General features: G+C 39.8%; 1 protein-coding gene and 1 long non-coding RNA gene across 12 annotated transcripts in view; one reads left to right on the forward strand and one right to left on the reverse strand.

Moving 5' to 3' along the window:
• LOC138842920 (uncharacterized) lies at positions 1–25,157 on the reverse strand. Its single transcript, XR_011377909.1, has 3 exons — positions 24,019–25,157; positions 22,445–22,582; positions 1–274 (listed from the first exon to the last, which is right to left on the reverse strand). It is a non-coding gene; the product is annotated as an uncharacterized lncRNA (long non-coding RNA).
• The window catches only part of AAK1 (AP2 associated kinase 1), a 167,855-nt gene continuing 167,365 nt past the window's right edge, over positions 25,006–25,495 (forward strand). For 3 of the 11 annotated variants that reach the window (XR_009566223.1, XM_060309536.1, XM_060309537.1), the window contains exon 1: positions 25,015–25,358. The gene's annotated coding sequence lies outside the window, so the exon portion shown is untranslated. Of the gene's footprint in view, positions 25,359–25,495 lie in introns of all 11 variants that reach the window. The other 8 variants (XM_030877454.2, XM_060309532.1, XM_060309533.1 and 5 more) reach the window with 5 other exon arrangements.

Raw genomic sequence — 25,495 nt, forward strand, 5'->3', positions numbered from 1 at the left:
CGATCTTTGCTGTGCGCCGGCTTTCTCTTGTTGCAGCAAGCAGGGTTACTCTTTGTTGCCATGCGCGGGCTTCTCATTGCGGTGGCTTCTCTTACTGGGGAGCACGGGCTCTAGGCGCAGGCTTCAGTAGTTGTGGCTCGCAGGCTGTAGAGCGCAGGCTCAGTAGCTGTGGCGCACCGCTCCGCGGCATGTGGGATCTTCCCGGACCAGGACTCGACCCATGTCTCCTGCATTGGCAGGTGGATTCCTAACCACTGCGTCACCAGGGAAGCCCCTAGTTTTTTTATTATAAGAGGATAGCAGAAAATAGATATTAAATTCACAGATTACTAAATGAGAAGAGAAAGGGCTGATGTTGTCTTATATCTCAAAGTTTCTAGAAAATCATTTCCATGAAAACTTTTCCCAGGTCCAACCAATTTGAATGTGGAAAGCATTTTTTTTCCCCTCTCTGAAAATAGACACAGAAATCATTGAGTACACCTATAGAAAGGCTGACTCACAAAATGTCCATTATACTCTACACATTAGGCATAAATTATAAGCCAAGGGGAATGTGCGCATATAATTTTAGGAAAATTAACTCAAGATCTTTTCCATTTTCAAATGAATTGTGTCCTAAAATTGACCTGCCTGTGGTAAAGGTATGTGCTGACTCTTTTCCACCTTTCCTTTCACAATAGTCTTTCTCCCACTTTGCAAAAGGAAGGCGTACCTGTCACCATTTACCTCACTGTGCAAAACCCTCCAGACAGGCAAACAAAAAGACTATGCAAAATAATTGGTCTCTGGGAAGCATCTTAATCACAAATCAAGTCACTAAATTCACACGCTAAGGCTTATACTTATTTCTGTTAAAGGAGAAGCTAGGGGTTCGAAATGGAATATTTGGTTCTTGTTGAGGTGTATCTAACTCAGTGTGAATCTAGGACTTTTATTTAATGACTTTGCCTCTTCTATTCCTTAACTATTGTCAAAGGATGCAGCATTTTTTAGAAGTTCCATGAGGGGAAAGCAAAGACAGCATTGGTGAAAAGTACTGAAGTGTGTAAGCAGCTTTTTAAAAACAAGCAATTCTTTTAGGCTATTCTTAACATTCATCCTTAGGCCATATCATTAGCTGGAGAGAAAAGCATGTTCAAACTGAATAAGCAGAACAAGCCTGTGGCACTGACTCTTCAACATAATTTGAGGGTTTTCTGGGACTATTGTATATGATTTTAGATGAAAATTTTACTTAATTTGTTTAAAATTCAGTGTGAATCAATAAGCTACAATCTATTTTATAAAGCATATAATGAAAAATTTATTCCAGCTATAGTCAATCTTCATCTTATTTCAACTATTTCAATATTTAGTATTTTCTAAATCCTAATAAAAACAAAAAATAAAAGTAGATGCCAGCTGCGAGGTCAATTAGTTTTAGTAGTATCTTTCTTTTTTATTAGATACACAAGGAAAGTTTGAACATAATATCTAAGGAGTTAACAGGGCTATTTCTGATTTTTATACATGATTCTTATTCTGAAAAGCCAAACACTTGTATTTGATACATGGCACACATCTTTAACAAAAAGCATGCAGTGACTTTTATCACACTCCTTGCTTAATAAGTAACTTACCTGTAACTTCACCTACACATGCTAGTTCATTATTTCAAAATAGTAATAAAGAAATGGCATATTCCTTTCATCTGGTTTTATAACATAAAAAGGAAAAACGCCAATTATATTAGATATACATTATTTTAATCTCAAATTCTTTCAGTAATGTTGCCAGATACTATCTATAATTTACTTCACAATGCTTTATAATCTTTCTTGAAACATATAAATACATACTGTATATGTATTAAGTAAAGTTGGGGGAGGAAAGAAGCCAGACTTTTCTCACAAACTAAGTCTGATTTACATTGTTTCTCTGACCAAGAGGACTGATTTTACCAATTAGATTACATGATGTACTCATAAATTAAATGTATTCACAAATTAAATGAGTAAAATCTATCTCCACAATTTTGGCAAAAATATATTTAAATCACATTATAAAAATAGCATTTTATTAATAAATATTATATTGAAAAGGGTGCTTTGAAATTTACATTATTTCAGTTACCTCAACGCTTTTTTTCTTTTATTTATTTTTTTATACAGCAGGTTCTTATTAGTTATCCATTTTATACATATCAGGGTATACATGTCAATCCCAATCTCCCAATTCATCACACCACCACCAACACCATCACCACTTTCCCCCCTTGGTGTCCATATGTTTGTTCTCTGCACCTGTGTCTCTATTTCTGCCCTGCAAACCGGTTCATCTGTACCATTTTTCTAGGTTCCACATATATGCATTAATATATGATATTTTTGTTTTTCTCTTTCTTACTTCATTATGTATGACAGTCTCTAGGTCCATCCACGTCTCTACAAATGACCCAATTTCATTCCTTTTTATGGCTGAGTAATATTCCATTGTATATATGTACCACATCTTCTTTACCCATTCATCTGTCGATGGGCACTTAGGTTGCTTCCATGACCTGGCTATTGTAAATAGTGCTGCAATGAACATTGGAGTACATGTGTCTTTTTGAATTATGGTTTTCTTTGGGTATATGCCCAGTAGTGGGATTGCTGGGTCATATGGTAATTCTATTTTTAGTTTTTTAAGGAATCTGCATACTCTTCTCCATAGTGCCTGTATCAATAAATATTCCCACCCACAGAGCAAGAGGGTTCCCTTTTCTCCACACCCTCTCCAGCATTTGTTGTTTGTAGATCTTCTGGTGATGCCCATTCTAACTGGTGTGAGGTGATACCTCATTGTAGTCTTGATTTGCATTTCTCTAATAATTAGTGATGTTGAGCAGCTTTTCATGTGCCTCTTGGCCATCTGTACGTCTTCTTTGGAGAAAAGTCTATTTAGGTCTTCTGCCCATTTTTGGATTAGGTTGTTTGGTTTTCTAATATTGAGCTGCATGAGCTGTTTCTATATTTTAGAGATTAATCCTTTGTCAGTTGATTCGTTTGCAAATATTTTCTCCCATTCTGAGGGTAGTCTTTTCGTCTGGTTTATGGTTTCCTTTGTTGTGCAAAAGCTCTGAAGTTTCATTAGGTCCCATTTGTTTATTTTTGTTTTTATTTCCATTACTCTAGGAGGTGGATCAAAGGAGATCTTGATGTGATTTATGTCAAAGAGTGTTCTTCCTATGTTTCCCTCTAAGAGTTTTATAGTGTCTGGTCTTACATTTAGGTCTCACCTCCATTTTGAGTTTATTTTTGTGTATGGTGTTAGGGAGTGTTCTAATTTCATTCTTTTACATGTAGCTGTCCAGTTTTCCCAGCACCACTTATTGAAGAGACTGTCTTTTCTCCATTGTATATACTTGCCTCCTTTGTCATAGATTAGTTGACCATAGGTGTGTGGGTTTATCTCTGGGCTTTCTATCTTGTTCCATTGATCTATATTTCTGTTTTTGTGCCAGTATCATATTGTATTGATTACTGTAGCTTTGTACTATAGTCTGAGGTCAGGGAGTCTGATTCCTCCAGCTCCGTTCTTTTCCCTCAAGACTTCTTTGGCTATTTGGGGTCTTTTGTGTCTCCATATAAATTTTAAGATTTTTTGTTCTAGTTCTGTAAAAAATGCCATTGGTAATTTGATAGGGATTGCATTGAATCTGTACATTGCTTTGGGTAGTATAGTCATTTTCACAATATTGATTCTTCCAATCCAAGAACATGGTATATCTCTCCATCTGTTTGTTTCATCTTTAATTTCTTTCATAAGTGTCTTATAGTTTTCTGCATAAAGGTCTTTTGTCTCCCTAGGTAGGTTTATTTCTCGGTATTTTATTCTTTTTGTTGCAATGGTAAATGGGAGCGTTTCCTTAATTTCTCTTTCAGATTTTTCATCATTAGTGTATAGGAATGCAAGAGACTTCTGGGCATTAATTTTGTATCCTGCTACTTTACCAAACATTGATTAGCTCTAGTAGTTTTCTGGTAGCATCTTTAGGATTCTCTATGTATAGTATCATGTCATCTGCAAACAGTGACAGCTTTACTTCTTGTTTTCCAAATTGTATTCCTTTTATTTCTTTTTCTTCTCTGATTGCTGTGGCTATGACTTCCAAAACTATGTTGAATAATAGTGGGGAGAGTGGACATCCTTGTGTTGTTCCTGATCTTAGAGGAAATACTTTTAGTTTTTCACCATTGAGAATGATGTTTGCTGTGGATTTGTCATATATGGCCTTTATTATGTTGAGATAGGTTCCCTCTATGCCCACTTTCTGGAGAGTTTTTATCATAAATGTCTGTTGAATTTTGTCAAAAGCATTTTCTGCATCTATTGAGAGGATCATATGGTTTTTATTCTTCAATTTGTTAATGTGGTTTATCACATTGTTTGATTTGCGTATATTGAATAATCCTTGCATCCCTGGGATAAATCCCACTTGATCATGGTGTATGATCCTTGTAATGTGTTGTTGGATTCTGTTTGCTAGTATTTTGTTGAGGATTTCTGCATCTATATTCATCAGTGATATTCGTCTGTAATTTTCTATTTTTTAGTATCTCTGTCTGGTTTTGGTATCAGGGTGATGGTGATTTCATAGAATGAATTTGGGAGTGTTCCTTCCTCTGCAATTTTTTGGAAGAGTTTGAGAAGGATGGGTGTTAGCTCTTCTCTAAATGTTTGACAGAATTCACCTGTGAAGCCATCTGGTCCTGGACTTTTGTTTGTTGGAAGATTTTAAATCATAGTTTCAGTTTCATTATTTGTGATTCGTCTGTTCATAGTTTTTATTTCTTCCTGGTTCCGTCTTGGAAGGTTATACCTTTCTAAGAATTTGTTCATTTCTTCCAAGTTGTCCATTTTATTGGCATAGTAGTCTCTTAGGATACTTTGTATTTCTGCGCTGTCTCTTGTAACTTCTTCTTTTTCATTTCTAATTTTATTGATTTGAGTCCTCTCCCTCTTTTTCTTGATGAATCTGGTTAATGGTTTATCAATTTTGTTTATCTTCTCAAAGAAGCAGCTTTTAGTTTTATTGATCTTTGCTATTGTTTTTTTGGTTTGTTTTTCATTTATTTCTGCTCTGATCTTTATGATTTCTCTCCCTCTGCTAACTTTGGGTTTTGTTTGTTCTTCTTTCTCTAGTTCCTTTAGGTGTAAGGTTAGATTGTTTATTTGAGATTTTTCTTGTTTCTTGAGGTAGGCTTGTATAGCTATAAACTTCCCTCTTAGAACTGCTTTTGCTGCATCCCATAGGTTTTCAATCATCGTGTTTTCATTGTCATTTGTCTCTAGGTATTTTTTGATTTCCTCTTTGATTTCTTCAGTGATTTCTTGGTTATTTAGTAATGTATTGTTTAGCCTCCATGTGTCTGTGTTTTTTAAGTTTTTTTCCATGTAATTGGTTTCTAATGTCATAGTGTTGTGGTCAGAAAAGATGCTTGATATGATTTCAATTTTCTTAAATTTACTGAGGCTTGATTTGTGACCCAAGGTGTGATCTATCCTGGAGAATGTTTCGTGTGCACTTGAGAAGAAAGTGTAATCTGCTCTTTTGGGATGGAATGTCCTATAAACATCAATTAAATCTGTCTGGTCTATTGTGTCATTTAAAGCTTGTGTTTCCTTATTAATTTTCATTTTGGATGATTTGTCCATTGTTGTAAGTGAGCTGTTAAAATCCCCCACTATTATTGTGTTACTGTTGATTTCCTCTTTTATAGCTGTTAGCAGTTGCCTTATGTATTGTGGTGCTCCTATGTTGGGTGCATATATATTTATAATTGTTATATCTTCTTCTTGGTTTGATCCCTTGATCATTATGCAGTGTCCTTCCTTGTCTCTTGTAACATTCTTTATTTTAAAGTCTATTTTATCTAATATGAGTATTGCTACTCCAGATTTCTTTTGATTTCCATTTGCATGGAATATTTTTTCCATCCCCTCATTTTCAGTCTTTATGTGTCCCTAGGTCTGAAGTGGGTCTCTTGTAGACAGCATATAGATGGGTCTTGTATCCATTCAGCAAGCCTGTGTCTTTTGGTTGGAGCATTTAATCCTTTCATGTTTAAGGTAATTATCGATATGTATGTTCCTATGACCATTTTCTTAATTGTTTTGGGTTTGGTTTTGTAGGTCCTTTTCTTTTCTTGTGCTTCCCACTTAGAGAAGTACCTTTAGCATTTGTTGTAGAGCTGGTTTGGTGGTGCTGAATTCTCTTAGCTTTTGCTTGTCTGTAAAGCTTTTGATTTCTCCACTGAATCTGAATGAGATCCTTGCTGGGTAGTGCAATCTTGGTTGTAGGTTCTTCCCTTTCATCACTTTAAGTATATCATGCCACTCCCTTCTGGCTTGTAGAGTTTCTGCTGAGAAATCAGCTGGCAACCTTATGGGAGTTCCCTTGTATATTATTTGTCACTTTTCCCTTGCTGCTTTCAAAAATTTTTGTCTTTAATTTTTGCCAGTTTGATTACTATGTGTCTCGGCATGTTTCTTCTTGGGTTTATCCTGTATGGGACTCGCTGCACTTCCTGGACTTGGGTGGCTATTTCCTTTCCCATGTTAGGGAAGTTTTCAACTATAATCTCCTCAAATATTTTCTCTGGTCCTTTCTCTGTCTCTTCTCCTTCTGGGACTGCTATAATGTGAATGTTGTTGCATTTAACGTTGTCCCAGACGTCTCTTAGGCTGTCTTCATTTCTTTTCATCCTTTTTTCTTTAATCTGTTCTGTAGCAGTGAATTCTACCATACTGTCTTCCAGGTCACTTATCCGTTCTTCTGCCTCAGTTATTCTGCTATTGATTCCTTCTAGTATATTTTTCATTTCAGTTATTGTATTGTTCATCTCTGTTTGTTTGTTCTTTAATTCTTCTAGGTCTTTGTTAGACATTTCTTGCATCTTCTCGATCTTTGCCTCCATTCCTTTTCCGAGGTCCTGGATCATCTTCACTATCATTATTCTGAATTCTTTTTCTGGAAGGTTGCCTATCTCTACTTCATTTAGTTGTTTTTCTGGGGTTTTATCTTGTTCCTTCATCTGGTACATAGCCCTCTGCCTTTTCATCTTGTCTATCTTTCTGTGAATGTGGTTTTTGTTCCACAGGCTGCAGGATTGTAGTTCTTCTTGCTTCTGCTGTCTGCCCTCTGGTGGATAAGGCTATCTAAGAGGCTTGTGCAAGTTTCCTGATGGGAGGGACTGGTGGTGGGTAGAGCTGGCTGTTGCTCTGGTGGGCAGAGCTCAGCAAAACTTTAATCTGCTTGTCTGCTGATGGGTGGGGCTGAGTTCCCTCCCTGTTGGTTGTTTGGCCTGAGGTGACCCAACACTGGAGCCTACCTGGGCTCTTTGGTGGGGCTAATGGCAGAGTCTGGGAGGGCTCATGCCAAGGAGTACTTCCCAGAATTTCTGCTGCCAGTGTCCTTGTCCTCACAGTGAGACATAGCCACCCCCCGCCTCTGCAGGAGACCCTCCAACACTAACAGGTATGTCTGGTTCAGTCTCCTATGGGGTCACTGCTCCTTCCCCTGGGTCCCGATGCACATACTACTTTGTGTGTGCCCTCCAAGAGTGGAGTCTCTGTTTCCCACAGTCCTGTCAAAGTCCTGCAATCAAATCTCGCTAGGCTTCAAAGTCTGATTTTCTAGAAATTCCTCCTCCCGTTGCCGGACCCCTAGGTTGGGAAGCATGACGTGGGGCTCAGAACCTTCACTCCAGTGGGTGGACTTCTGTGGAATAAGTGTTCTCCAGTTGGTGAGTCACCCACCCAGCAGTTATGGGATTTGATTTTATTGTGATTGTGCCCCTCCTACCATTTCATTGTGGCTTCTCCTTTTTCTTTGGATGTGGGGTATATTTTTTGGTGAGTTTCATTGTCTTCCTGTCGATGATTGTCCAGCTGCTAGTTGTGATTCCAGTGTTCACACAAGAGGGAGTGAGAGCATGTCCTTCTACTGTGCCATCTTTCTACCTCAACCCTTTTTGGAAATATTGAGTTGAAAAAGATGCCACTAAGGAAAGGAATAGCAATGATATGTTTAATTTTGGTAAGACCTTTTTTATATATTTCCCAGAAACTGAGGAAGTGAATGGCTCTAATGACTGGGTAATAAATTTCTGCAAGTGGTAGTTTTCTTTTTTTTTTTTTTTGTCTTTGATAGAATTTTAAAAGAATCAATCAAGTTAAAGTTGATATATTGTTAAAAGTAATTTTTGAGACTAGATCCCTTTGTTTTTGTGTGTCTTTGTTTGTTTCTTTGGCTTATATTTCAGTCAGGCAAAGAAATAAGTGATGTTGCCAAAAGAAGACTTCTTCAAGTCCGTTCTGTGTATGTATTGAACAATTTTTCCCAGTGCTTACGTCTATAAAAATAAAAAATAGACATAGAATTGATGGAATTAATGAACTGAATTGTTAAAAGCCCCATTCATCTTGTAAAGAAATGCATATCCTGTAAATTGGTGCAGCCACTATGGAGAACAATATGGAGGTTCCTTAAAACACTAAAAGTAAAGTTGCCATATGATCTAGCAATCCCAGTTCTAGGCATATATCCAGAAAAGATCAAAACTCTAATTTTAAAAGATACATGCACCCCGATGTTCGTAGCAGCACTATTTATAATAGCCAAGACTTGGCAGCAACCTAAGTGTCCATCCACAGATTAATGGATAAAGAAGATGTGGTATATATGTACAATGGAATATTACTCAGCCATAAAAAAGAATGAAATAATGCCAGCTGCAGCAACGTGGATGGACCTAGAGATTATCATACTAAGTGAAATAAGTCAGATGGAGAAAGACAAATATCATATGATATCACATATGGGGAATTATAAAAAATGATACAAATGAACTTATTTACAAAACAGAAACAGAGTCAGACATAGAAAACAAACTTAGCTTACTAAAGTGAAAGGTTGGGGGGAGGGATAAATTAGGAGTTTGGGGTTAACAGATAAAAAGAACTACATATAAAATAGATAAACAACAAGGACCTACTGTATAACACAGGGAACTATATTCAATATCTTGTGATAACTTATGGAAAGAATCTGAAAAAGAATATATACAGGGCTTCCCTGGTGGTGCAGTGGTTAAGAATCTGCCTGCCATTGCAAGGGACATGGGTTCGAGACCTGGCCTTGGAAGATCCCACATGCCGTGGAGCAACTAAGCCCGTGCACCACAACTACTGAGCCTGAGCTCTAGAGCCCGCAAGCCACAACTTCTGAGCCCATGTGCCACAACTACTGAAGCCTGTGTGCCTAGAGCCCATGCTCTGCAACAAGAGAAGCCTCAACAATGAGAAGCCTGCACACCACAACAAAGAGTAGCCCCCACTCACCACAAGTAAAGAAAGCTCGTGCACAGCTACGAAGACCCAACACAGCCAAAAATAAATAAATAAATATTTTAAAAGTATATATATATATATATATATATATACAGGAAATTGATTCATCATATATATATATGAATCACTTTGCTGTACACCTGAAACTAACACAACATTGTAAATCAACTATACTTCAATTTTAAAAAATTCATTCCCAATATAGTTTTACTTTTTGTCAATTTATCAAAATTGTTTTATTATTTATGTTGTTTTAATTAATTGTATAAAGCTAATAATTGTCAACAAGAAGAAATTTTTTAAACACTTAGAGACTTATAGGAAATTAAAAACTAAAAATCAATTTTGTAGTGTAGAAATAAAATGATCCAATCAATGAAAGAAAATCCAAGCATATCATTATATTACTTTGGGATAAACTTCTGTGGGGAAATTAGAAATATGTGTTCTAGAAGAAAAAAGAACAGTGTGAAATTCCTAGCTGTTGGAGAAGAATTTAAGTATTTTTAAATGGATGATGGTATTTATATTTCATCAAATATATGGTATTTAGTCTCCATTCCATACATTGAAAAGAGTGATGGAACACTTTTATTTTTAAATGACAGTATTTATGAGATGCCATAAAATATATCCTTTGCAATTATTTAGACTTATGATGAAAATTTTTATATGTCAACTTTAAAACATATGAGGGAACATGGGGTTTTTAAAAATGAACTTAGTGATTATGTCAGTGAAAACATTTGAAGACCACTGTAATAATTCCCAAGTAACGCATGATATTTCACAGATGCTCCCAGCTGAAAGACTGTTGTTGATTTCTACTGTGGTCTAATCTCTGCCCTCTTGTTAAACGAAATCCACCAGGACTATTTGGAAAATACTTGCCAAGAAGCACTTAAACGCAAGTTTCTAATGAATTGAGGTCACTGCTGCCTTCAGTAGTTTATTTAATAGTCATGACCCTGGGCTTCCCTGGTGGCGCAGTGGTTAAGAATCCGCCTGCCAATGCAGGGGACACAGGTTTGATCCCTGGTCTGGGAAGATCTCACATGCTGCGGAGCAACTAAGCCCGTGCGCCACAACTACTGAACCTGCGCTCTGGAACCCGCGAGCCACAACTTCTGAGCCTGATGCCACAACTACTGAAGCCCACGCACCTAGAGCCCATGCTCCTCAACGAGAGGAGCCACTGCAATGAGAAGCCCTCACGACAACCAAGAGTAGCCCCTGATCACCGCAACTAGAGATAGCCTGCGCGCAGCAATGAAGACCCAATGCAGCCAAAAATAAATATAAGTAAATAAGTAAATTAAAAAAAAAAAAAGAAGCTCATGGGCAAGAATGTTAATTTTGAATGCCCAGAGTTTCAGCTGTAAACAGAAATGACTAAATAAAATATCATTCACAATTTTAAAAACAGAATACATGGGGCTTCCCTGGTGGTTAAGAATCCGCCTGCCAATGCAGGGGACACGGGTTCGATCCCAGGTCCGGGAAGATCCTGCATGCCGCGGGGCAACTAAGCCCGTGCACCACAACTACTGAGCCTGCGCTCTAGACCCCGTGGGTCACAACTACTGAAGCCCGTGGGCTTAGAGCCTGGGCTCTGCAACAAGAGAACCCACTGCAGTGAGAAGCCCACGCACCGCAACGAAAACCCAATGCAGCCCCCAAAATAAATTAATTAATTAAAAAAAAAGAATACATGATTCACTAAGGTTGGGACAGGGACATTTCGGGAACCCCAATTTATATTTTATGTCAATTATAGCAAGTACATCTTAGTTCAATACTTTAATGTGTCAATTTCAGTGAATACAACAGATTTCCAAAATGAAATGGTTGAGTCCCAGTTTAAGAAGGCATCTCGCTAGGTGTCCATTAGCTTCTCCCAACAACCCATTAAAATTCCTTAAATGACTTAGGAAAAGATTAAGACTGTTAACAACAGGTGGATAAGGTAAATGGCATCTGTAAGGAAACTAAAACACAGAATTTAAAACTACATTAGAAGCAAGAAAAAGCTGAATGGTATGGAGGGCAAACTTTAGAAGCTTTCTTAGAAAACAGAGGAAATGAACAAAAGATATGAGAATGAAGAGAGATGAGATCATAGACTCAAAGGGCAGAGAATGGAGATCTGACAGCTACACAGTTGTGTCAAGGAAAATATAAGACTTTAGGGGCATAAACTCACAAAGGCAAGAGAAAAAGTACAGGCGGACAATAGCACTAAACTTTTGGAAAAGGGAGAACAAATAAGAGTGGTAAATATTTAGCAGATCAGAGAAGGGTGCATCCAAAGCCACAGTGGAGAAAGCTGAAAACAAACCCAACATATACCACTGAGTCGTCAAAAGGCTCAGGAATTTGTTGCAAAAGGTACCTATGAAAGAATTGGCTGAACCTTTAAGAAGCAGTTTGATTCCCTCGCCCACACTGAGTGGCCAGGTGACTATCCCCTCCAGCCCTGGCAAAAGACTGGAGGTTTGTCTCTGAAAAGCGTAAACACAGAGTAAGGCTGAGAGCCAGAGTATAGCACCGAAGCTAAGAAGATTAGGGGATGGTGGCACGCTGCATGCTGGCTCCCCTAGGTCTCTTCCCTGACTGGGTCCTCCAACACAGGTGACCAGGTCTTTGCCCTCCAGGCGGGATATTAGTATCTTCTCTGGGAAAATCTGACTAGCCTAGTTCTGAAGAAATGGGCTTTAGAAATTCACCTGCCTTTTGGCTTATAGTCAACAAATCCTATCTAAGCACTCAGTTTCCAATCAGCTTTTCAAATTCTCAGTCTTAAATGTGAATACACAACCAAGGATTATCAAATGTTAAGGAATGCCTTGAATATTAAATAAAGAGACCAAGTCAACCAAATAAAGAGTAAAAGGCAACTTTTTTTGTGATGTGGACCATGTTTTTAAAGTATTTATTGAATTTGTTACAATATTGCTTCTGTTTCATGTTTTGGTTTTTTGGTTACGAGACAGGTGGGATCCTAGCTCCCTGACCAGGGATCGAACCTGCACTCCCTGCACTGGAAGGCAAAGTCTTAACCACTGGACTGCCCGGGAAGTCCCATAAAAGACAATTTGAAGGAAGCAGACTATGTAAGGAAAAGAAAACTTAAAAAAAATCATTAATCCACGAGGAGATATTATGTTCATGAAATAAGAACAAGATCATATTAGCTACTGGGAAGCAGCCGCATAGCACAGGGAGATCAGCTCAGTGCTTTGTTTCCATCTAGAGGGGTGGGATAGGGAGGGTAGGAGGGAGATGCAAGAGGGAGAGGATATGGACATATATGTATACGTATAGCTGATTCAACTTGTTATACAGCAGAAACTAACACACCATTGTAAAGCAGTTATACTCCAATAAAGATGTTTAAAAAAAAAATTGTGTCCAGGAATTCCATAGGAAACCTGGGTATCTTCTCTATCATTTTTTAAAAGCAACAGAAGACATTCACAGATAATCTCAGCCTCATATCTCTATCTGAGAGATGACTCAAAAAAACCCTCAAAGATCATGTTATAAAAGAACTCTCTGGTGGTATTAAAATAAGGTGAACAAAGAATTTCATCAATGTATTTTTATAATTGTGGTTTCAAAACAATTCAACTGTGAAAAATTATTGAAAGACAAAACAATAATTTCATAATAGTAGCAACTAACATAAAGTGTTAGTCTCTGGTCTAAATGATTTACATGAATTACCTCTTTTAACCCTCCGAACAGCCCAATGATGGTAGATACCATAATTATGTCTATTTTACAGATGAAGAAACTGAAGCACAGGGGAGTTTAGTAATTTGCCTAAAGTCACACAACTAGTGTACTTGCTATTTAACTAGGTCTCTATGCTGTGACCCTGAGATTGGAACTCTGCTAATCATATTTCCTAGACTTCCTTGCGAACTGGCTCCCTGTGTCTGCTAATAAGAGGCACTGGAAGAAAATTGTAGATAGAGAGTAGGAAAGAAGGCTTGTGCTTTCTGTTTTCTAGTACTGTCAATATTGTTCCACCATTAGCAGCAGACAGTTGGCTCTAGCTCCCAACTTCTCTGGGCACTCCTAGCATGAATCTTGCTTTGCCCCTCAGAGGAATCTTCAGCAGGGGTGGGGCAGGGAACCCTCTCCTCCTCTGAAATCCAAGCACCAGCTGCAGAGAGCCTCCCCTTAAAGATCTGAGCACCAAACCTACAGGGCCTCTCCTCTGAGCTCCTAGGTTCTAGAAACTTGATTTCTTCCTTTTGTTCTCACAGTCCTAAAGGTTGAAGCTTCTTCCTGCAGTTACTAATCTCTGGTTTACCTTAGCTTCTTGTTTTTTCCTTTTAGTCTTCTAACTCCTCTGTAACCAATTCCCTGTATTTAATATCTTCTGTTTGAAATACTTAGTGTGTTTCTGTTTTTCTAATTGGACCTTGACTTATACAGTTAGTAAATGACAGGGCTGGGATTCAGATCCAGTAGCCTGACTCCAGAGCTCATACTCTTAATTGCTATTCATATTATTCTAAGTGCTTAAAAACAAAACAAAAATAAGACAAAAAAGTAAACATGACTTTAAATAACCCTTGGGACAAAGAGGGACCAAAAATTGTAAAATGTAATTGGAGTATTTAGGTCTTAAATAATGATTAGAGAAAAATTAAAACACTGTGACACACAAAAGCTATATTTATTGAGGGTGAAGCTCTTAGCTTTAAATGGTTTTATTTTTAAACAAGAAAGAAAAAAGCAAATACACCAAATATTTATCTAAATAATTAGAAACATAATAAAATAAACCAAGGTAGGGAATTCCCTGCCTGGCAGTCCAGTGGTTAAGACTCGGTGCTTTTACTGCCATGGGCCTGGGTTCGATCCCTGATTGGGGAACTAAGATCCCAAAAGCCACATGGTGCAGAAAAAAAGATAAAATAAACCAAGGTAAAACCAAAGGAAAAACAAAATATAAACAAAAGTAGAAAATATGCAAGTCTCATGTCTACTTTTGCTTATCATTTTATCATTTTTTAAAATCCTCAGTGCCTGGCAGACCTCAGAGCTCCTTGCACGTAGTGGAAGAAGTCGGTTTTAATGCAATATTTTCTCTATCACCTAAAACTATTCACACATACATACATAGGTAATATACATGCATACTGAAAATGACAGGGAGGATATCCATCTAACTGTCGTAGGGTTTACTTATGAGTAATGAGATCAATTATTTTTATTCTTCTTCCTTCTGCTTTTCTTCTTCCTGCTTTTCTATATTTCCAAATTTTACAAATGATTATGCATTATCATAACTAGAAAAAATGTTTTTAAAATAACCTTTCATCAAAAAATTTTAGAGTCCTTTGTTATAAAGCAGAAACTAACACACCATTGTAAAGCAATTTTACGCTAATAAAGATGTTTTAAAAAAAAATTTTTAAAGGCCTAAGATCAAATTGGGGAAAAGTGTTTTCCATTTATGTGACAAGGGTTTTTTTTTTTTAAATTTATTTATTTTTTTAGCTGCATTGGATCTTCGTTGCTGCACGTGGGCTTTCTATAGTTGCTGTGAGCGGGGGCCACTCTTCATTGCAGTGCGTGGGCTTCTCATTGCCGTGGCTTCTCTTGGTGCGGAGCACGGGCTCTAGGCACGTAGGCTTCAGTAGTTGCGGCACGCAGGCTCAGTAGTTGTGGCCTACGGGCTCTAGAACGCAGGCTCAGTAGTTGTGGCGCACGGGCTTAATTACTCCGTGGCATGTGGGATCTTCCTGGACCAGGGATCGAACCCGTGTCCCCTGCATTGGCAGGTGGATTCTCAACCACTGCACCACCAGGGAAGCCCAAGGGGTTTTAATTAATAACATTAATATATAAAGACCGGCACATCTAATCTAAAGTAGTCACTCAGACAATTTCTATCATATCACTCTAGTCTAATTATATTATGGTATTTACCATTATCCAACATTTTTCTTGACTTGTTTGTTCATTTACTGTGGTTTCCTTACCCTGACCCTAACATAGGCTCTCTTACAAGGAGAAACCTTGTTTATCTTGTTCCACATCAAATTGCCTATTCCTAGAACAGTGCAGTACATGCGAGGAGCTCAGTATATACCAACTGAATAAATAAAAGAGTACTTTCAATCAATTCTTAAAAATGAATGCTCCAACAGAAAAACTGTATAACAATGTGATTTTTAAATGAAGAAATATACATATCCAATAAGTTTTAGACTATAAACTCTGTAAGGAAAGGAATATGTCTACCTATTTATCATTATATTTCCAGTTCCTAACACAGTTTTGACATGAAATAGATACTTAATAAAACAATCAATGAATAAATGATTGAACATAATGTTAAAGAAAAAAATTTCATGACACTTGTCAAAGACAGTAAAGAAGACTTTATTCAGGAGGGACTATTGCAATGAGGATTTGGTGGTAGGGAAGAGAAACCAAGCTCAAATCCAAATCCAATCAGGATAAGTAGAGATCTATAGCCAAAGGGCAGCGTGGATGGAAAATTACTAAGAGGAAACATCAAGGCTAGGGGGAGTCTTGCTGGTCAGACTCAACAGGATTCTTGCCTTAAGGCGGCCCAAGGTGATAAGATATTGAGAGTGAAGGATAAAGAATGTGACCAGATTTCCAGAGTGATCATCTATCAGGGGTGAGGGATTTTCACTAAACTGGCCCAGCAGAATTCTTGCTAAAACTGGACTAACTGGGCCAAGAACCGAGCCCAAGGTCAAAGTCTAGTCAAAAAGAGGACTCAGGGCTTCCCTGGTGGCGCAGTGGTTGAGAGTCCGCCGGCCGATGCAAAGGACACGGGTTCGTGCCCCGGTCCGGGAAGATCCCACATGCCGCGGAGCGCCTGGGCCTGTGAGCCATGGCCGCTGAGCCTGCGCGACCGGAGCCTGTGCTCCACAATGGGAGAGGCCACAACAGTGAGAGGCCCGCGTACCAGGAAAAAAAAAAAAAAAAGGACTCAGAGGAGCTGATTCAAGTTTGGTCAAGGAGAGTCTTTCTCAATGAGTCTTTGAAAAATGTTCACTAACTTAAACAATGACAATTAAAGCGACGAGCACCATCTCTACTTATCAAAATTTAATAGAGGGGACTTCCCTGGTGGTGCAGTGGTTAAGAATCCACCTGCCAATGCAGTGGACATGGGTTTGAGCCCTGGTCCAGGAAGATCCCACATGCTGCAGAGCAACTAAGCCATGTGCGCCACAACTCCTGAGGCTGCGCTCTAGCACCCACGAGCCACAACTACTGAAGCCCGCGCTCCTAGAAGCCTGTGCTCCACAACAGGAGAAGCCACCGCAATGAGAAGCCCACACACCACAAGGAAGAGTAGCCCCCTGCTCGCCACAACTAGAGAAAGCCCGCACGCAGCAACGAAGACCCAATGCAGTCAAAAATAAATAAATTAATTTAAAAAAATGTAATAGATCTCTCTCTCTCTCTCTTTTTTTTTTTTCTTTTTGTTTTTAAAGACAGGTCACCGGTAGAGAGTGACTGGGGGCTATTTTTTTTTTTTTTTTTTTGCGGTACGCGGGCCTCTCACCATTGTGGCCTCTCCTGTTGCGGAGCACAGGCTCCGGGCATGCAGGCTCAGCGGCCATGGCTCACAGGCCCAGGCGCTCCGCGGCATGTGGGATCTTCCCGGACGGGGGCATGAACCCGTGTCCCCTGCATTGGCAGGTGGACTCTCAACCACTGCGTCACCAGGGAAGCCTGGGGGCTATTTTATTGTATTTTATTTATCTATTTATTTTGACCATGCTGTGTGGCATAAGGGATCTTAGCTCCCTGACCAGGTATTGAACCCATGCTCCCTTCATTGGGAGTGCAGAGTCTTAACCATTGGACTACCAGGGAAGTCCTAGATTTCTCTTTACACTGTACAAACTCAGTGTTCACATGGGTATGGAAATACTTAGGATTTAACGTCTTCTTTTAAGACCAAAAACTTCTTGAGTTACAAGGAGTATATCTATTTTGTTCATTGTAATAAACTTTCAAAGGCATAGCCCAGGGCCTCCCTGGTGGCGCAGTGGTTGAGAGTCCGCCTGCCGATGCTGGGAACACGGGTTCGTGCCCCGGTCCTTGAGGATCCCACATGCTGCAGAGCGGCTGGGCTCAGAGAAGATCCCACATGCCGCGGAGCGGCAAGGCGTAGCCCATGGTGGGCGCTTTAACATTTGTTAACTGCATCACTGAGTGGGGAGCAAATCAGTATTAACTTTCCTAGAGGGTACTTTGGCTCTATAGCTGTAAAAACATTCATACCTTTTGACCCAGTTATTCCATTAAAAAAAAAAATCATAGCCTTAGGAAAAAAGTCAAAGAAGCACAAATAAGGATATTCATCCTAATCATATACAGTAAGTCCCCTGCATACAAACCTTCAAGTTGTGAACTTTCAAAGATGCAAACATGCAGTCCATCAACATCAGGCATGAGTGAAATTGAAGCTTGCCCTCATCTCCTATTGCTGACGATCCTTCAGCTCTACCATCTCCCACCTCCTCTCCCTCCTCCAGTCAGTAACTCTTCTTGCCTCTTCACTTGATGCCAGCCCCTGTATGCCAGCTGTTGTACTGTACTACTCTACTTTTTAAGGTACAGTACAGTAAGATTAAAAATGTTTTCTTTATTTTTTGTGTTTGTTTGTTTTTTATGTATTATTTGTGTGAAAACTATTATAAACCTATTACAGTACAGTACTACGTAGCCAATTGTGTTAGTTGGGTGCCTAGGCTAACTTTGTTGGACTTAACGAACAAATTGGACTTACGTATGTGCTCTCAGAATGGAACTCATTCGTATGTAGGGGACTTACTGTATGTATAACAGTAAAATTTTAAAATAAAACAATACAGTATTCAAAGAACATATTATTAAGAGCAGTCATTAAAAATAATGCTTCTGAAAAACATGTAATGAAATGGGAAACTATTAAATGAAAAAAAAAGTACCAAATATGTATTGTGATCCAATATGGTAAAAAAACAAAACAAAACAAAACAATTTATAAATGGAAAAATGCTAAAAGGAAATGATCAAAATGTCAATAGCACAAATAAATGGAAAGATATTCCATGCTCATGGATTGGAAGAATTAATATTATTAAAATGTCCACACTGCCCAAAGCAATATACAGATTCAGTGCAATCCCTATCAAAATTCCAATGGCATATTTCACAGAAACAGAACAGAAAAATCCTAAAATTTGTATGGAACCATAAAAGACCCTTTATAGGCAAAACAATCTTGAGAAAGATGAACAAAGCTGGAGGCCTCATGCTCCTTGATTTAACTATATTACGAAGCTATAATAATTAAAACAGTATAGTATTGGAATACATACACATAGATCAATGAAATAGAATACAGGGCCCAGAAATAAATGCATGCACGTATGAAAAGGAGCCAAGAACATACAATGGGGAAAGAACAGTCTCTTCAATAAAATGTTGGGAAAATGGACAGCCACTTGCAAAAGAATGAAACTGGACCCCTATCTTATACCATACACAAAAATCATCTCAAAATGGATTAAAGATTTGAAAGTAAGACATGAAATCATAAGACTCCTAGAAGAAAACATAAGCTACTTGACATAGGTCTTGGCCATGATTTTTTTGAATCTGACTCCAAAAGCAAAAGCAACAAAAGCAAAAATAAACAAGTGGGGCTACATTAAACTAAAAAGCTTCTGTACAGCCAAGGAAACCATCAACAAAACAAAAAGGCAACATACTGAATGGGAGAAAATATTTGCAAATCATCTATCTAATAAGGGGCTAATATCCAAAAATATAAAGAACTCATGTGACTCAATAGCATAAAACAATCTGATTTAAAAATGGGCAGAAGATATGAAGACGTGTTTTTCCAAAGAAGACATATGGATGGCCAATAGGTACATGAAAAGATGTTCTACACCATCAGCCATCAGGGAAAGGCAAATCAAAACCACAATGAGATATCACCTTACACCTGTTAAAATGGCTATTATCAAAAAGACTAGAAATAACAAGTGTTGGTGAGGATGTGGAGAAAAGGGTATCTTTGTGCACTGTTGGCAGGAATGTAAATTAGCATAGCCACTATGGAAAACAGAAGGAGTTTCCTCAAAAAAATAAAAAATAGAACTACCATATGATCCAGCAATTCCACTTCCTGGTATTTATCTGTAGAAAATGAAAACACTAATTTGAAAAGATATATGCACCTCCCTGTTCATTGTAACATTATTTACAATAGCCAAGGTATGTTAACAACCTAAGTGTTCACTGATGGATAAATGGATAAAGAAACTATGATATATATACACAATGGAATATTATTCAGCCATAAAAAAAGGAAATCTTGCCACATGTGACAATATGAATGGACCTCAAGGGCATTATGCTAAGTGAAATAAGTCAGAGAAAGACAAATAGCATGTGATCTCTGTTATACATATATGTATATATCTCTTAGATGCAGAGAACAGATTGGTGATTTCCAAAGGTGGGGGTGGGGTGAGGGGGCATGGTGGGAGAAACAGGTGAACTGTTTTCTTCCTGTTGTTGTTTAAATAAATTGAGTTTTAATAAAAGATGAGGACTGAGAGCTGCCTATTGGACATATTAATGTGGAGAATTGTTGGAGACAGCAAGAATAGACAATCGTATTGAGGTGTTTTTGCAGGAAAGAGGTACAGAAAAATGAGGTAGTTGCTGGAGAAGGATGAAAATTCAAGGTAAATTGATGTTTAACTAATGACATCAAAATGAACTGCAGGAGAAGGTGGAAATATGAGAGACCTAGAATGTTTCACTTGCCTTTCGTGTTATCCAAGAGGACTGAATATCCTATACACTTTATTCATCCATTGAGATTTACTGGTATCTAACTTGGACTTTCAGGTCTAGCAACAGTTTTGATGAAGGAATTCTGCTAAGAGAACATTTCTATGGTTAATCAGACTATTAGAATTCTATCTGATTAGGACCCTGATAAGAAGCATTGAATATGTTTCAGCAATTTTGTTTGATTTTTCGTTAAATTACTAATTCATTTGTTCAAAGTATTTGTTGAGCACTCACTACGTATGTGTGAGTCAGTTGCTAAGGACAGAAAGATGAATGTGGTGTAATCCTGAAGGGATAAACATGTAAACCAGTAACGACAGTACAAATTGATATGGGCTATAAATGAAGGTATAGTCGTCCCTCAGGATCTGAGGGGGATTTGTTCCAGGACCCTTCTCAGATACCAAAATCTGCTGATGCTCCAGTCCCTTACATAAAATGGCGCAGTATTTGCACACAACTTATGCACAAGAGATGATACTTTAAATCATCTCTAAATTATTATAAAACCTAATACAATGTAAATGCTATGTAAATAGTTGCTGGCCAAGGTAAATTCAAGTTTTGCTTTTTGGAACTTTCTGGAATTTTTTTTTCCTGAATATTTTCCATCTGTACTTGGTTTAATCCTCAGATGTGCAACCGTCAGATACAGAGGGCCAACTGTACATTCAAAGTGCTGTAGTAACAGTAAATAGCAGAACACAGCAGAAGGGGTAGTTGAAAGATTTATAGGGCAACTAAAGGGAGAAAGGGGATTTAGAGTTACAATAGGGCATTGGACTGGAAAATGTTGAGAGGTCCTTGAAAATTTGAGCTTCATGAAAACAGTGAATGCAAAAAAAAAAAAAAGTCAATAGCAATTATCTCTGAGTGGGTTTTATTCTGAGTTGACTTCTTCATACTTTCTTCAATGATTATATAATTACTTTTCTAACCAGAAAACAAAACAAAACCAAAAAAATCCAAGAAATCTTTTTAAAGAAAAGAAATGGTTGTTACTATGTCCCTTCTGCTAAACAGGGGCTCTCAAACTTGAAAATGCATCAGAATCGCCTGGATGGTTGGTGAAAAGAGATTGTCACCTCTGCCCCTCCCTCCTATTCAACAGATCTAGGTGGGGCCTGATAATTTGCATTTCTAATAAGTTCCACTGGACTAAAAGATTGCAATATAGAATGGCTATATGGTACAGTGAAAATGAGTGGGTTTTGAGGTCAGGTTGTGATTCTGGTTCTGCCCTTTGCAGGCTGTGTGTAGCAACAGTTGACATACTTTAACCACACTCAGCCTGTTTCCACATTGATAAAATAAAAGTAACACACACCTCAGAAGTGTATTGTGAAGGCTGAATGATATGATTAAATATCCAATGCAGTGCAGGCCTTAGTTAAGGTCCTTAAATAATGTTGGTCCCCTTCCCTTTGATTTCCTCTACGGATGAACCACACATTTGCCATAACTAGGTTTACTGTGACATGGTTTAGTCACATCACAGGTCAAATCATTTCCTCCGAACCTAACAAACCATGCACATCCCTCTGCTACTAACAAAATCTTCACTGTTCATTTATAAAATTGGGGATAATAGTATAATAGTGTCTACTTTGCACAGGTGCATCCATGAGGGTTAAACAAGATACTATGTTAAGTGCCTAAATCAGTAATTGGCATGTGGAAGATGTATAGTAACTTTCCTTTCCCTTTCCCTTTAATTGGATATTTCTCCATAGTATCTCCTTGACCAAGTTCAAAATGGTCTAGAATAACTCAAAACAACTTTTCCACCCTAATCAAATTGTTTTCTGTGTCACATTTAATTTGAAGTCAATTATTTGGTTTATTTAAATACTGGTAAGGACAGACTATATAAACTATTGTACTGGATGTTCAAGGAGATAAGTAGAAGACTGTTACCTGATTCTGAGTAGTTGGTTGAGGTGACAATATACTTGAAAAGCTGCAAGGCCAGGGAGGACAAATCATACAGAAATAAGTGTGGTAGGAGTTTTGAGATTACAGTGGTTGATCTGATTATTTTACACTAAGATCTAGAGAATTACTGAGTTGTAAGAGAGCTATGGCTTTATGGCTGAGAAAATAGGTCCAGAGAGCTAAGTGGTCTAGGGGCACAGCTATGGAGTGGCAGGGGTTTCCTGTCTCCCAGTCCTGTGCTGCTTATAGATATGTTTCTTACCTTGAGGAGGCAGTTTGGTGTAGCTAGTTAAGCACTGGGTTCTGAAGCTAAGATGCTTGGATTTGAGTCCTGGTTTTTCCAGTTACTATCTGTGTGACTTTGGGCAAGTCACTTATCTCTATGCTTCAGTTCCTCCATCTATAAAGTGAAAATAATAATAGTACCTTATTTCATAGGGTTGTTGTGAGGATTCACTAACTTAATATCTGTAAAACATTAAAAACTGTAGTTTTGACATTGTAACTGCCATTAGTCTCTAAGAGAATGGAAGACAAGAAGTCCAGTCTTCTGTTTTTTCCTTCTTTTTCTTCTTCTTTTTAAAACTTCCTCCCTCAGATTCTGATCAAAGCGTCCACGTGAGTGCTCAAAAAATACATGTTAGCTACCTTAATCTTATAGGATAAAAACACATTTTTGTATCTCAGAAGTAAGACTTGGGATTTGCATAAGTCAGGCCTAGTCTGGTATCAGGAAAGTCTAGAGAAGTAAAAACTGAGATAGCAACAGATTCCAGGATCCAACAGGGCTTCTTTAAAAAAGCCAGGCAAGGGACTTCCCTGGTGGCGCAGTGGTTAAGAATCCACCTGCCAGTGCAGGGGACACGGGTTCGATCCCTGGTCCGGGAAGATCCCACATGCCGAGACGCAACTAAACCCATCTGCCACAACTACTTAGCCTGCGCTCTAGAGCCTGTGCGCTGTAACTACTGAGCCCCCGCGCTGCAACTACTGAAGCCCATGTGCCTAGAGCCCGTGCTCTGCAACAAGAGAAGCCACAGCAATGAGAAGCCCACGCACCGCAGCGAAGAGTAGCCCCCGCTCTCCACAACGAGAGAAAGCCCACGCGCAGCAACGAAGACCCAACGCAGCCACAAAAATAAAAGAAATTAAAAAAAGAAAATAAAAAAGCCAGGCAAGATCAATAGATGCAGAGAAAGATGGAGGTCAATGAATCTAATTTCAAATATGCTTTCCCATCTATTTTAAGATCTATTCCAAACTTCCTTGGAGAAAAATCTAGACTTTTAAGGAAAGTGCAGCGAACATGCCCCCCGTGGGCTTGCTTTGAGGGAATGTTTCAGCAGGTGCTGCATTCTGCCCTGGAGGTGGCTGCATGGATTTGTGAATCGAGGTGAAAACACTGACTCCCTGAAAAGATGCTTTCTCTACACAGGAACTTTAACTGATAGTTTAACTACAGTGATACTACTTGAAACACAAGGAAGAAAGAGGAAGAGGAGGAGGAGAAAAGGGAGAAGGAAAAGAGGGAGGAGAAAAAGAGAAGGAGGAGGAAGAAGAGGAAGAAGCAGTAGAAACTGCCGTCAAGCCAGTCACAACTCAGTTCAATAGTCATTTTAGAAAAAGCAAGAACCATCCCCCCCACCCCCCCTCCGCCCTGGAGCACCTTTCTCTACGCTTCTCAAATCCTGCTGAAAAAATTCTGGGACTAATTTACAAGCCAAGAAGGCTGTCGCAGAATTAGGGAGAGCAGGTGGAGGTGAGAAATAACCTATATTGAGGGACTTGAAACATCATGGATTTGGGGAGGGGGGATGGGCAGGGACTTGGCACTACCTTCAGCATCATCTATCAGGAAATCTAGGGATGGAAGAAGGTTCCAAGAGGGGTCCCAAATCTTCTGCATTTTGCAGATGCAAATCACATCGTCCACCTCCACTCTCGGCACTCGGGCGGTATCAGGATAAAATAAGCATCAAAAGAGGAATCTTGAAGTGAAAACAAATAGCAGAAGGTCAGCCTAGAGTTCTTGTGTGGGAGTGGCTTAACAAAGGTCAGCACAGCCACAGCATCAGAAAAGGTGGAAAAGGTCACCGACAGACGAGCCCCAAAGTTTGGGGTTTGGGTCTCCTGGTACCCTACGATTTGCCCCGCACACACACCCTTTAAGTTTCTCAGTTTGAGTCTCGCCTGTAGACTTCCTGAAAAGATACGGTCTTATTAAGCGTTCTCACAGCGCCTAGCTCAGAGCTGACCCGTGAGCCGGTTCTCAATAACGTCTGGGAGCAAAAGCAGCTTTTGAAGTTGGAGGAGGAAGGGCTCTGGGTTTATTTATGTTAGGGTTGGCTTTCGGGTGTGGCCTGGCACCAACTGCCAGCAAAAATTTCCCGATCACCTCCGGTCTTCCACCTCTGCCCAGGTGACGTCGGTAAGCCCCGCAGGACCAGCTAGAGCTAAGCGGCTAAGCCGCGTCCTTCAGGTGTCAGTCTCGATCCGTTCGGAAACCACAATCCCCAGAATCCCTTGGGCAGGGAGGTCAAGTCGCAAATAAGATGGCTCCAGAAGGGTGGGACATGCAGCAGGGTGGAAACCCTGGTCCTTGGCAGTTTCTTTACCGGATGTGTTTAAATAACTGAATCCCCACAAATGCACCACTCCAGTAACCACCTCCGTGGCCGAGGAGGCCACCGCAGCCGCCTCGCTCGGTCTTCCAGGGGCATCCTGGGAGTTGCAGTCCAGTCGCTGGGCTGCGCCGAACAACCTTTCCCATAGTGCCCTACGGGTCGGGCAATTTCAACGTTCTTTTCCAAAACTCTCTCCGCACTGAGATCCCCTTTCCCCAGTCCCCTTCTCTCCGATAACTCCTTCCCGTCTGTGGCGACAGAGCGCCGGCCGCCGGTGGCCTGGGCCCCTGGCCGGGTCGCTCCGAGAGGCACTTCCGGCGGCGGTTCACTTCCTGGTTGGGTGGATGGAGCCGAGCGGGAGCGCGCGCGGGGGAGGGGCGGCGGGTTAGTCTCCGCCGGGCGCTCCGGGGATCAGCTGGCGGGCGGGCGGGCGCCGAACGCGGCCCCGGCTCTCGCTGCAGCGCCGCCTCCTCTCCTTGTCGCAGGCCGGCCCGGCGGCCGTGACAATGTTGCGGCGCTGGTAGCTGGGCGCCGGCCGCCAAGCCATCTCAAGTGGGTGCCGCTGGGATGCTGCCTCGCGGGGCGGCGGGGAGACCGGGGAGGAGGGGAAGCAGTGCCGGGTTGGGTCAGCGCTGCCCGAGGCGGCCCGAATCCCTCGTTTTTCAGACCCCGGGGCACAGGGTCCCGGG

This window comes from Globicephala melas, chromosome 12, assembly GCF_963455315.2.
Source record: "Globicephala melas chromosome 12, mGloMel1.2, whole genome shotgun sequence".
Lineage (NCBI taxonomy): Eukaryota > Metazoa > Chordata > Mammalia > Artiodactyla > Delphinidae > Globicephala > Globicephala melas.